This window comes from Vidua macroura, chromosome 1 (assembly GCF_024509145.1).
Source record: "Vidua macroura isolate BioBank_ID:100142 chromosome 1, ASM2450914v1, whole genome shotgun sequence".
Classification (NCBI taxonomy): Eukaryota; Metazoa; Chordata; class Aves; order Passeriformes; family Viduidae; genus Vidua; species Vidua macroura.
The window spans coordinates 129841454-129854716 of record NC_071571.1 but is presented as its reverse complement, the minus strand read 5'-3'; the positions used below and the strand labels follow the sequence as shown (position 1 = coordinate 129854716).

The following is a 13263-nucleotide window of genomic DNA, read 5'->3' as shown; positions in this document are numbered from 1 at the left end:
GTTTAATAGTCTTTTTTCCTTTGTTATTAAGCTTGAACCTGCTCTGCTCTGTTCCTGATCACATCTCACAGCATTTTTTTAAGGTGTATTTTCATAAGGGCGCTAGCATTGCACCAATGTCAAACCATAACAACATTTGAAATTAATCTCAAAAATAGTTAAGGGCTTGACACAGAAGGAAAAATCACTGAAACACAGGGTTTGTGAAGTTACATTCAGAGAACTTGATCTTACACTTCATATGAAAGGCAAGGCTTTGCTCTGTAGTGGTCCTACTAGACTAATATCCCACTCCAGTAAAACCAGTTGGGCTATTTATGCTCTTCTTTTGCTACAAATGCCACTTGTTTTCTTGGATAGACCTAAATATAGATGTTTCTAAGAACATGCAAACCATAATAACTGGAAGTCATATCTCCAGACAAATGGAGACTACTATATCATAATAGATTGTACTTTTTGTTTGCCAAGCACTATTTATAGGACAGTGCTACTGTTTTGTTTTGGTTTTTTTTTTTTTTTTTCATTTATTACCTATGTGCTTTCATGTATAACTTTTCATTCATAGTTCAAACCGTAGAGCTTCAAATTAGGTTTTGGCCAGTGGGTTTTCATGATATTAAGGATTCAGAAGAATGCCCAGGACATTCCTATTCAGGAGAGCAATCTATCTTTAACTGTTCCATAGCTGAATTCACAGTCAGGTTTGCTGCTGTTGCCAGAGAAAGAAGAGTCGGGTGCCTCCTGTTTTGGCTCCTTGAGGCGTCATCAGCTGCCCCTACTGTGATCTCATCAGCAAAAAGGACAAGGCAGCCCAACTCTCTGAGGCTGCGCTCCATCCCAGTTCACCTTCTGTGGACCATTTTTCCTGTGGGGAGTATCCTGACCATTCTCAAGTTTCTGCTATGCCAATGTTGAAAGACCTTGAGTCTGCTCCACCATCAAAGACAAGTGTTACAGAGTTTAGGCACACCAAATGCACAGAGCTTTCCTGTGAATTCTGCATAAAAATTGTGTAGAAGCCAACATAATCTCATCATGTGGAAAATTTACTTAATTTTGTCTCTGGAAGAGTGGGCAAGTAAGGCACACAGAACTGCCTCTAAAGCCTTTGCAAACTGAACCTCAAGAAACTTGCAAACAAAATGTAATTGTATGAATGGGGAAAAAATGTAATTATCCAACCTTTCCTTTGATCTGGGAAGAGATCAGCATTAGTAGAATGGATTAATTTCAGTAAGTCAATGGTACTGTTGGTTCTACAATCATTATTATCTATTTTTCCTGGATATAGAATTGATTGAATTTGCAAATCAAATTTCCCTGCACTCTGTAAACCTTTTTTCTAGAAGTTAAAGTAAGTGGCTATTATAGAATTGTTCTAAGGAAAATAAAAGTATGGGGAGGTGGAGCAGGAGGAAGAAAAGAAAAGAATAGGAAGTATTTTGATTAATGCCCACCACACTAAAACATGCTGCGAGGGTTGTGTTCTAGCCTGGTGTCTCAAAAAAGAGGTGTGCTGTTTTATTTCTCTAACCATATATTTATTTGTAATTTGTTTTGCCTTTTGTAAGATTTCTTTTTGCTTTTGTAAGCACTCACCTGCTCTATTTTCTCACTGGCTTCAGCAGCTAGATTCCTTTTTATATTGCCTCTGGAAGTACATAATTTTCTTCAGGTGTTTTAATGTACTTGGACAGCGTTAAGGGATGAGAGGAATCAGAGTTGAAAATGACACACACGCCATGCACCCCCAGTCCCCAGGAATTCCTTGACAAGCAGGATGAAGTCTTATGTCCCTGCTCAAAACTGCAGAGCTACTACCTACATCTTCATCTCCCAGCACTGTTTGCAACTAAAGTGATTGAGGACCTGAGAATGATCCTCTGTGGGATTGAGTCCCCTTTATGGCAGAATATGCACACTTAAAGGTGATGAATCTGCAATTACAACAATGAAAAGCAGTTGCAGGAGCCCTGCCCAACCCCACCATTTGCACAGGAGCGTAAACAAGGGCAGTGCAGGGAAGAAAACCAAGCAAAATCATCACTTAAAGTATGAAACTTCCAGCCTGGCTGATAAAAAGAAGACCCAGCCACCTTCAAAAGAAGTTTGACCTTGCAAGATTAAAGTGAAATCTTTCTATGAGTGGAGCTGTTAAGGCCATACACCAGAGCGAGGGCCTTTCCCTCCTCTCAAATGCCGGGTTATAGGGCTCAGGAACATTTCTGATTAATTGATTTCCTTTCTCTTCCCCCCAATGTCTCTTTTATTTATTTGCATTTTTTTATTACCATGCACAACTTTTAATAGTGATAAGGCAGATTATTAATTGTGATACAGCAGTGTGGTTCACTATAATGTGGTTTTTTGGAAGGACAGAGTCTCCTAAAACCTCCATACTTTTCTTTGGTATCTGTGTAGTGTAGCTATGTTGATTAGCATGGATGTTTCTCAGCAACAAAATAAGTGAGATTTTTTTGTGCAAACTTGGTGTGCATTTTTGCATGTGTGAGAAAGTAAAACAAGGAGAGAGTAAGGGAGGATTAGTTTCATTCATTAACCCTGAAATTTCCATTAAATTTGCAAAGTCAGAGGCCAGCTGTATTACTGTTAATCAACATAAAAAATATTTACTCTGTGGCAGCAATTTTCTCAAACACACTTCACTGTGGCAAAGTCCCTATGAGTCATTTTGACACATCATAATTCATTTGCTGAAAGACCATTTTGTATATAAGAACGGCCATATACACACTGCAAATTTCCGGTTTTATGGGACACTCATCTTCAAGAGCATATAAAGAACCTCATCCATCTCTTTGCTAGCACAAGGCTGTTCCTTTTACAGTAATCAATACTGTCCTGTACATTTCTGCAGAATTCAAGATATGATGCTTTTTCTATTTATTATGAAACTGGAGATGAGAACATTTATATATTTTTATTCCGTTTCATCTACCCTACTCTCAAAAATGTCCACAAAGAGGTTTTTTTGTGTCTGTATTTTGCCTACTTCACTCTCTGCACCCAACAAATTTGCTTTTAGAATTCCTTATCATAGCTCAGGACTTCCATCTGCAAGAATGTCTTGTTTTTCTACAAACAGGTGGTCAGCTTCTCTAATTTAGCCAAACTAAACATCCAAAGCTGTTATTCTTGGAAAATAATATGGAATGCAAAGAGTTTACTTTTTGAACAAGAAATGGCTGGCAAGGAAATAAAAAAATCAAATTAGTTTTACCTTGCCAACCCTCCAAAACCAATATAGATTTGGTACTGCTCATCCTTCCCTTGATTCTGCACAGGACAATGGTAGAATCTTATTGATATTGTTTATTATGAAATGACCTTACAGAACTTTCAGACTAGCTCATAATTATCTCTTAACAAATCATTTATCTCTTAACATGATCATTTGTCATTAGCATCTATGTATATTTTCCTTCCACTGTCTCATTTTATATATTTTTATTTCACTTCACTTTGGAGCATCTCACTGTAGGTAGAAACTATCTGGGAACCATACTATTTGTATTATAGTATTATTTGTTGTAGATCCAAGACCTTGGAAAGCATGATTTTAAAGTAATTTTTCTAAAATCCTTTTGAAATATCTTCTTTACTGTTCAAATACTGTTATTAAAAGGTTGGTAACTGAAAGGTAAAATATGAGAAAGTATGGGGGAAGAAGCAATGGAAAAATGAACTCTTCAAATACACAGTGTATATGTATGTATATAGTCGAAATATGAACAAGTACTTTCTATAGGACAGGAAACAAGAATAGTAAAAATAGTTTTTAAGAACAAGAAAGGTTTGGAAGGTTGTGTGTACTGTCTGAACAGTCGAGTTTTTATTTGCAATTTTCCAGATGATATTGCCTTTCTATCTAGCAGCATTGGCATTATTCCGTGAATGTTTCACTGCTGGAAGGGAGCAGTTCAGAACTTCTCTGTTCATTTGGCTTCTCAAACATAAGGTAATACAACATGCACAACTGCTCAGCATATTTACCCCATTTGTATATTGTATTCCAGCTTGCTAGTTAACACATGGGATGTCACACCATCACAGAACAAGCTGAGTTGGAAGGGACCCACAACGATCATCAAGTCCAAGTCCTGGCCCTGCCCAGGACAACACAAAAGTCATACCATGTGTCTGAGAGCATTGTCCAAATGCTTCTTGAGCTCAGTCATGCTGGTGCTGTGATCACTTCCCTGTGGAGCCTGTTCTAAGGGTGCCCAACCACCCTCTGGGTGAAGAACCTTTCCATAATATCCTACCTAAACCTCCCCTGGCACAACTTCAGGCCATTTCCTCAAGTCCTGTCACTTGTGACAATTACATACCATTTCATAACATAGTAGAAAAGTTACACTTGTTAAAGAAATTGATGTAGAATATTAAGGTTCAACCTGTTAGTATTTCTGTATCTGTTGTAAGGTTGTACAGCTCTGTAAGCAATTAAAACTTTTTAAAATATTTAAGACTGTTTGATTGTTGGAACTGTAACTTAGGTAGCCTTCATTTCTTTGGGAAAGGTACTTTTCACTAATGGGACTGTGTGTATTTCCTAGAGATGTGAGTTACATTGCACTGGAAAGAAACCTTAAGACTATCAAGTCCATGGTCCTTGTGCTGCAAATGGACCATATAGGCAAATATTTTTATTCTTATTTGCCTTTTTGAGGTAGCCATGCACCAACATACCAGAGAGATATCCTTTCTGCTGTTTTAAACATGATAATGCCCTCGTACAATATTTGCCTCTTTTTTATGTTGTTTTTCTTCAGGATCATATTGATAGCTCACATTCATCTATGGTTGATTGACATTGCAAAGTCCATTTCTTCTGTCATCTCCTGCCAGTGACTTTACATGTCATCGGAAGCAGATGAGCTGCTGTGGATTCAGACCTGTGCAAACACATTGGTAATTGCTATGTGCATGCCTCCTTCCATCCAGCATCAGAGCTCACTGGTATTACATCACAAATTAGCTCTTTGTCTGCAACCGAGAGGAGCCCTAAATGAGATACCATGAAATATCATCTTGCCCTCATATCAAAAATGGAGATGAGCCTTTCTTGAAGAGGTGGACAAGGTGTGCTAAACTTACTCCTGAGAAGTGCTGTACCATAAGTGACAATGTTTACCAGTGGAAACTAGCCACCCAGCACTGGCAGTGTCCCAAACTGCTCCTATTCCAGCCAGCCACACGCCTTAGTTGTCACTGACGGATTCACGGTGTGTGTGCAGTGGATGACTAGTGGTGGCTTTGTGTTGCCAGGGCACGATGCCACAGAGCTGCATTTCCCCTCCGCATGGCCTCCATTTGCCTTTTTCCGCATGATTATCACCCATCTGTTGCCCTCTGCCATGTGTGGGAGGGCAGCAGATGGGCCAGAAAACTGGAACACAGGAAAGCAAGTTCTTCGGAGAGGCAAGGAGAGAAAGCATAAGGTCAGAAAAGAAATCCGTAGACTAGCTCCAGGAAAAGGAGCACTCCATAGAAGGTACTTACCATCGATGGAAACCCCAGAAAGAGAAATGAGGTAAAAAGGACCCCAGTCAGAAGAAAATAATGAGGATTTAATGCTTTTGCTTCTGACCTACAGAACCATCAGTTTCATTCATTTTGTTGACTTACCTGTAAGGACCATAGTATTTATTTACCTACATAATACACTATTGCAAACCCATGGTTATTATTCATGTGAACAATACAGCTATTTCCAGGTTCCAGCAGTGGCACTTTAGCTTAAAGGCTACATGATGTGAGTAAGAAACCAAGATGATCTCTACAGAGCCATCACAATGCCCTCAGCATTTGCAGCCTCTCTAATAGATTGGTAAGAAAAATAACAGTCAAAATATGTATTTCCTAACTAATGTTTTCTTTACCTGCAGGAAAAATAACATTTCATAAAGGCATGTCACCAATGTAACAGAGATCCTACAGGTAGTAAACCAAGTCATATTTCTTCAGCACTAATTCTACTAGGTTCTCATCAACAGATGCTTGTTGATATTCCCATTGGTCATAAACTTACTCATTAGGCTTTCTCTTTTCGTTTATTGATTTTTAACTAACAATACCAAAAAGTACTTTGAAGCAATTGATATTTTTAGCGGGGGCAGAATCTGTATCTCTTTTATTTGCACTTGTCAGTGTCATTCCATTTTATTCCAGTGAGAAATTAAAGTTTGTGCTCTCAAATCCACTGATGTTAGATGCTGATTAAATTAATATTTCAATGTCCCTCCAGCATCAGGTAGAAATAATGTATGCAACTCCCATATCCGTTCAGAAAGAAGTCTCAGGAAGCTTTTCTCAGAATATGCAAACACTATGCTTGTCTTTACCTCCACCTCTTCCACTTGGCCAGCCACAATGCAGATGGAAGTGTAAAAAATTGTGCCTTAAACAGTATTTCTGAGTTTTCTCCTTAATTATAATGATTTCCCAAATACCATAATATTCAATACTCTGTGAAGCTGAGCATCACTGAATTGTGGAGAGCAAAGTATTCAGCAAGTGCTCAGCACATATACAGCATTTCAGAGATTCAAGTCCTCACTCAAAAGAAAGTAAATGCAAGGGGAATTATGAATTACACTGGTGGGAACTTAAGATACAGGTGGCAGGAATCTAATGAGGAGAAATAAAGTAGTGTTCACTGAAAGAAAAGAAGACACAATTTTAATATGTTTGGAAGCCTCCAATTAAAATTAGTGATATTTTTCTTGAATGGCTCTATGTGTATGAGTATGATATTTGTAATTAGCATTGATTAATGCTTAACACTTATTTGTGATTAAGGGCTGAGGATCTGGAGCCTTCAGCATCACACAGGATCATGCATCTTCAGGTGCAAATGAACTGCATGCTACCTGCAAATAATATCAGATGCTAAACTGAAAGTATGCTGTGATTTATTCCTAAAAAAGGCTCATCAACAAGCTTTTTTCTATCATCATGAGCAATAACCAGTGGTACAACACTAAGCTGTAACAGAACTCTGGGTGATTTGGGGAGAGGAGAACAAATGGATGTCCTAGTAATGTCTCAGGATGGTAAAGTAATGAATGGCTCATATCTCATACTCTGAATGTGGCAGAACAGAAACTTGAATTTAGGTCTTCCTTGTTTGCTGCTAACCAGTCCTCTGCCTCCTCTCAGGTAGGAGCCAAAAAGAACTTTTTCAGTGAGGTGTCACTACCAAACATGTTGGAATTGGACTCATAGCCTCCAGGCGTAAGAGGTGAAGAAAGACATGATGCAAATGTTGGCAGTCAGCTGGGCAGGGGCCTCATTTCTGGTTTGGGGTCACTACAGTTTCTTGACATAAGCCATTTTTTTGCTATTGAAAAATTTATTTTTCCACTGCAAAAGAAAAAAAAAAAAAAAGGAAAAAAATGAAACTCTGAAGGCTGTGAGAAAGTGGAACTGCTGTCCCCTCCACAGCTCCTTGAGTGATTTCTGGTTCACAGCAAAAAGTTGACCATCCTTTGGGCCATCTTGCTATGCAAGACTCTGCAGTAACAAGTGTCCTGTTTATAATCAGCACTAAGATACGGAAGAGAAATCTCTGGCTCATTCCCATGCTCTGTAGTTAACAATAATCTATTCAGAGGTTTGAATTTCCGTGCAAATAACCTCCTCATCTGCAATAGTCAAAGGAGTGGAAAATACAGGAGAGTCTTTGGAGAGTTAACACCCAGACCCTGTGAACATGAAGATGATTATTTTCCTCTACAAGGCTTTTTCACATGTGATAAGCTTGGCATGTTGCCTTGGTTAAGTGTCAAGCCCTGAATGTTTTTGGTTTTGCCCTGGTGGTCCTGAGGAGTTACTGGAATACTTGTTGGACCTGTTTTATATCACTGTGTGCACTGATAGTGACATTGAGGAGAAACAGGTAGAGGAGTGGAAGGGGGATCTGGATTTTCTCTTGTTCAATTCTGATAGCAGTCTCCCTGTCTGCCTGTCTGCCCAGGCAGCCCTACAGCTTCCTCCAGTCTTTCTTTGACTCTTTGACTGCGCTTTTTACATTATTACATTGTAATCTCTTCTTGGGGTGGGTTTTTTTGTGGGTTTTTTTTTTTTGGGGGGGGGGGGGGTTGGGTTTTTTTTTGTTGTCGTTGTTTGTTTGTTTTTTGGTTTTTTTGTTTGTTTTTTGGGTTTTTTTTGTTTTGTTTTTTGCTTTTTCTTTTTTTTCCCTCTCTTGCTCCCAAGGGATAGTTGTCAAAACTCCTTATCTGTTGATGAATGAAAGGAATTTTTGTCTCCACTGCCTGGAACTGGTTAATGCAATTCTGGACAATACCATTGGGTCATTGAGTCAAGTGAACAGCAAAAGTTTAAATACATAGAAAGATTTTGTTTGGTGCCAGTTTGTATCATCATTTGAAGATATTTTCTGCTATGCAAGAAAGTGAAAAACACAAGACTGAAGGCAGTTGCAAAGAGTTTCTAGAATTGACGAATAAACATTACCAAATTCTGCAACTTAAATGTTGGCAGTGGAAATCAAAAGAGAGATGCTTTAACATTTGCACTAAAAGGGATTTTCATTCTGTTGTTGGAACACTTTTTCTCATTACTGTTCATTAGAGTCTGATGCCAATCATGTTGTTGTGTGTCTGGTGTGAGAAATGGTACTTCTGGCCAAAACCTGCTTATCTGAGTAAAGACAATAGACATTGTCTATGAATACAAGACCAAACAATAACAGCTATGCTCTCTGGCAGTGACCCAAATCCAATTCTATAAGGTCCTGTGAGCTTAACATCCATTGAAATGACACCTTGCAGAAGTGAAATTTAAAGTAGTAAGAAAATGCTTAAAAACTCTGAAACCTAAAGCCCAAGTTCATTTCTATTTTCAGCATTTTTTTAAGTTACAGTGCTAAGAACAATCTTGAACCTGCCTTTGTTGAAGCCAAATGTGCTCTTGCTTTCAGGCAGCATGACATGAGGCCAAGCTCTACCTGTTTTTTCCAGACACAGTACTATTGTGTCCCAGTCTTGGACTGACAGCTCTGTTTGGGACAGAAAAATCTTTGTTTGAAAAACTAGATAAAATACATGTGTCTGTGACTACTGAACTCGCCATAGTTCATTGAAATCATTATCAAAAATGATTGCTCATAGATTCTTGTGTTGATAACACTTCCATATGACCATATGTAGTCATAGAGAAAATTCATGTATTTGTGCAGAAATGTGTGTTACCCCGAGTAGAAGCTTCGTCCCAGTATTTGCACAAACAAAGCTCTGCCTGGATAAACATGAACAACAGACAATCAGCAAGCAAGTATTCCTTTGAATGGAAAGTCTTGGCCTGGAGCTTGAGCCAGACTCCTGGAAGCCAACAGGAGTCATCCCATGGATTGCAACGAGGTTTGTATCATGCCCTTTATTCATAGTAGTGTTTGCAAATCATCTTTTGCAGTATTCACCCAGCTGAAATCATACTGCAAGCATATTCATATGGTATATTCACATAAATATGTGCTGTGATTCATAAACAAATTACATTTGCATCTGTCGACTATGGCTGAGGAGCAACAATAAAGAAAATAACAACAGAGAGGAAAGGGAGAAAAAAGTGATAATTGTGCACCAGTGAAAGGAAGAAACTGAACTACATTTCTATATAATCCCAGGTATCAAGTAGCAAGGGCTTAAAAGGTTTCTTAGAACTTTCATGGGAGTTCCATGCAGAAAAAAGCTATTTAATCCCTGTAGACTGAAAATGCCATTGTTTATTTCAGACCATTTCAGGAAAATGTTTATACAGTAACTCTTGCACTTCCAATACTCTCTTGAATTTTCAAGAATGTCCTTTTTATGCATCTGAATTTAAGTTTCAAAAGCCAGTATGAATGACAGAAGGGTTCAACACCAAATGTAAGGCTCTCTGGGGACAGCTGTTACATTGCAGTAAAAAATTGCATATTAGGAAAAATAAAAGGCTTTCTTTGGTAGGTGTATGTACGTGTATGCTCATACTCTAAAAAAGCCAGTTTTAACTTGAAAACAGTAATTTTTACTTCTATTTCTTTAGGAGAAGGCCAGCATTTGTTTTTATTAATCCTTTTTGTGACACTTTCTTCTAAGCTGAGAAAATGACCTCTCAGCTGATTCTACTGCCTCTGGTTTATGAAAAAGTGTCAGTACATATGATTAAAGAAACATCTACTTAATCATCCTCCTAGGTATGCCAGGACCTGTAGGGAACCAAGCAAGGTCCTTGTCACCCCTTCACCCAGACATGTGTCCATGCAATCCACTGAGCTGGCTTATGTGCAGTGTTATAATGCTGGTTTTTTTCCAAGTCTTGAGCCAGGCTTTGAAATGCATTACATATTTTCCCTTGTTCTTGTTCTGAATCCCGTCCCCTCAGTACAGACTATCTATAAAAGAAGGAATCAGTGTTCTCAAAGCAGACTAATTGTGTTGGATACCCAATTAAAGACAAATTAAATGGACCTGGTTTCATTTCAGAAGGTGTGGAAATACACCATGGTAAGACATCTTGGTTTAGTTTTCCAAAACCAATCTTATCTTTGGAAAATTTTATTCCAGATTTTTATAAGCCTTTGGCTGTAAGGACCGAAGAAACCTTCACCATAAGACGGATTCTCATGACACAGTGAGACGCAGTGAGAGTCGGTGTGAAACCTCATGTTGCCTGTCTTTGGTTTAAGAAATAAATGAGTTAATCATGAAAGCACATATCTGGGGAGTTTCAAACTATAGAATCATGCAAGCTTTGTACAGCTGGGCACTCATAATCAGTTATAGCACAAAAAGCAGAAAGGTCCTTATTACTTTCCATATAATTTTTTATTTCTCTCCAAATATCAATGTTATATTGACTGTTAATCTGAAAAACCTCATTTAATGTCAGCTTGCTCACAGTTATGAAAATTCAGGTAATGTATTCCTGCTACTAATTGTATTTGAGAAAGTGTTATTAATTTCATATATCAAGTTCGTAGTGGCCATCTGTTCCCTCCGAACTGCTGCGTCTCCCTCCATCTGCCCTGTTTTTCTTCTGCTAATCGGGTGGCAAGGGCTCAGATGATTGGGAAGTTTCACTCTGACTTTTGATTTGTCACTCATCATCAAGCCAGCTGTGCATTTTTAAACAGACTCTTGCAATGGGTGGTGCTGAATTTAAATCTTACTGTCTGATTTTTTTTTTAAATAAAACTTTTTTTATTAAAAAAAAATCAAAAAGGAGACAGATTGTATTTTCTACTGTGTAAAATGTGCTTTGCTGCCACTAATTTGGCTGCATCTGCACTCTCATGAATAAAGATGACGGTACATGTCCAGGATATTATTAGGGACTGTGGAGAGTGGGGAAGAATTTCAAGTGCGGAAAGACACCACAAGTTTCTAGTGCTCAGAGTAGTGAGCAAGCATGTGTCAAGGTTCTGGCTTCAGCTGGCATTGACTGAAGTTAGGGCAGACCTTTGCACATACAAATAGTAGAAAATATTCATGCTTTAAGTAGAGAAAATTATTAAAGAATGGTAGAATGGTCTTTAAATGCTTTTCCCTCCTTTATTCCCTATGAATCCAGACACAACGAATAAGGGTTACTGGTGATCACCGAAAAACTTCTAGGAACTATGTTTTGTATTGCTGTGAAATTCACATTTTCCCTGATTTACGGATGAGGGAATTACCAGACAGTCACAGGCTTTGAAGTACTTGTGAACCCCAAATTCTCAGAATACTCCAAGCACTCTGTCCCCAAGGATGGTCTATAGCAGGTGCTGGGAACAGGGAGACCTGCAGAAGATCAGAACAGTCAGACAAGATGAACTCCACACTCAAGAAAGTAATTTTATAATTTCTGGTAGTAAGAAGTTGGTCGACATTCTCAAACATAGCTTTCATCTCCTTTCCAAAATCCACATTGTTTTTAGCTATAACGATTCTAGATATTTCTGTTATTCATGCACATGCTCAATTCCTTTTGACTGTTGTTGAAACAATTCAAACCTCAAGTGAAAGATTAAATATTTATGCCTAGCACAGAGGGGATATTGCAAGAAATGATTGGCTGAAATTAAAGCAGACAAACTTCAAGCTGTACGAGAGGAGGAAATTCCCAGACAATGAGATGTATTAAAGTATGGAATAAAATTGTAAGGGATATTATGAAAGCCTTGCCACTTGGCCCATTTGAAACAAAGGCTGACAAAACAGCCTAAAACATGCGGCAGTGGAAATGAGGTGAACAGGATGGTTTATCAGGCTCCTTCTACATCAAATTTCTATTGTCCTGCAATCTGATTTATGAAACCCAGACAGCACAAGGCCATTTGCAAGTGGGATTTTATCATAGTATCTGAAGCATATGATACTGTTTTACAACTCAGAGGTGAAGTTTGATGGCTTCTCTTTGCAGGGGTTCATGAGAACATTTCCTCTGCTTTGTATTTATGAGAGGTCTGGAAAAAAGATCACATGTGGAATCCTGTTTGTGTTAGGCAAAGACAAAAAAGAGAGACTTGCCAAATCTATCACATAGTCTTTGCTCTGTATTCTCCGCACAGATATATGCATACCTTGGATCTTTAGGCCGGTTCTGTATGGGAATAGGAATATTTTCTGTACTGAAAAGTACTTCTGTTAAAGCAACTTCTGAATAAAAGTACATACAAATTTTATGTGCATCTATTGCAATATTAAAAACATCTCTGTTTTGTTTGATTTTCTCATTTCAGCAGTCCCAGCATTCTGATAAAAATATATATTTTAAATTGCCATGTTTCACTTGGGTCTTATCTGCTGCCAAGGAATACCACAAATATTACCTGTTCCTGTTTTGAAAATGTAAGTGCGGGCTAACCTGTTCTGAAGTTTTGAGAACCTAATCAAACATCTCGTGTATCTTGCTAGCACAATCCAATAGGTAAAATGTTCCACCTGGTTGCGATGGGTGGGAGCAGAAGGGGGTAGGACCAAGAGGAGAGTTGTCACAATGTACCTTGTCTGACAGTATTACCAGGATTTTTACAATCCTGTGTACATCCTTTCATCTCATTTTATTCAGAGCAAACACAATTTTTGTACATCATTATAATGCATTGTACTCACAGGTCACAGCATTTGTATGCGCAGGGGACCAGTTAAGCTTGTGGTTGATCATTTCCAGGTAGACTTGATACACTTGTGGGTGTAACCGTGGCAACTGAGTGTCACATTTTGGAACTTTTCCAAAGACTTGTAC

The 13263-nt window shown here is 38.3% G+C and overlaps 1 long non-coding RNA gene across 3 annotated transcripts; it reads left to right on the top strand.

Annotated features, from left to right (window-relative positions):
* Positions 1-3880: 3880 nt before the first annotated feature.
* LOC128812704 (uncharacterized) lies at positions 3881-10701 on the top strand. Of its 3 annotated transcripts, none has more exons than XR_008438801.1 (5): positions 3881-3982; positions 4800-5109; positions 5296-5967; positions 9230-9410; positions 10599-10701. It is a non-coding gene; the product is annotated as an uncharacterized LOC128812704 (long non-coding RNA). The 3 variants fall into 3 exon arrangements; XR_008438796.1 differs by lacking the exon at positions 3881-3982 and having other exon boundaries at positions 4921-5109; positions 5296-5560; positions 5916-5967; XR_008438799.1 differs by lacking the exon at positions 3881-3982 and having other exon boundaries at positions 4921-5109; positions 5296-5560; positions 5735-5967.
* Positions 10702-13263: the final 2562 nt, after the last annotated feature.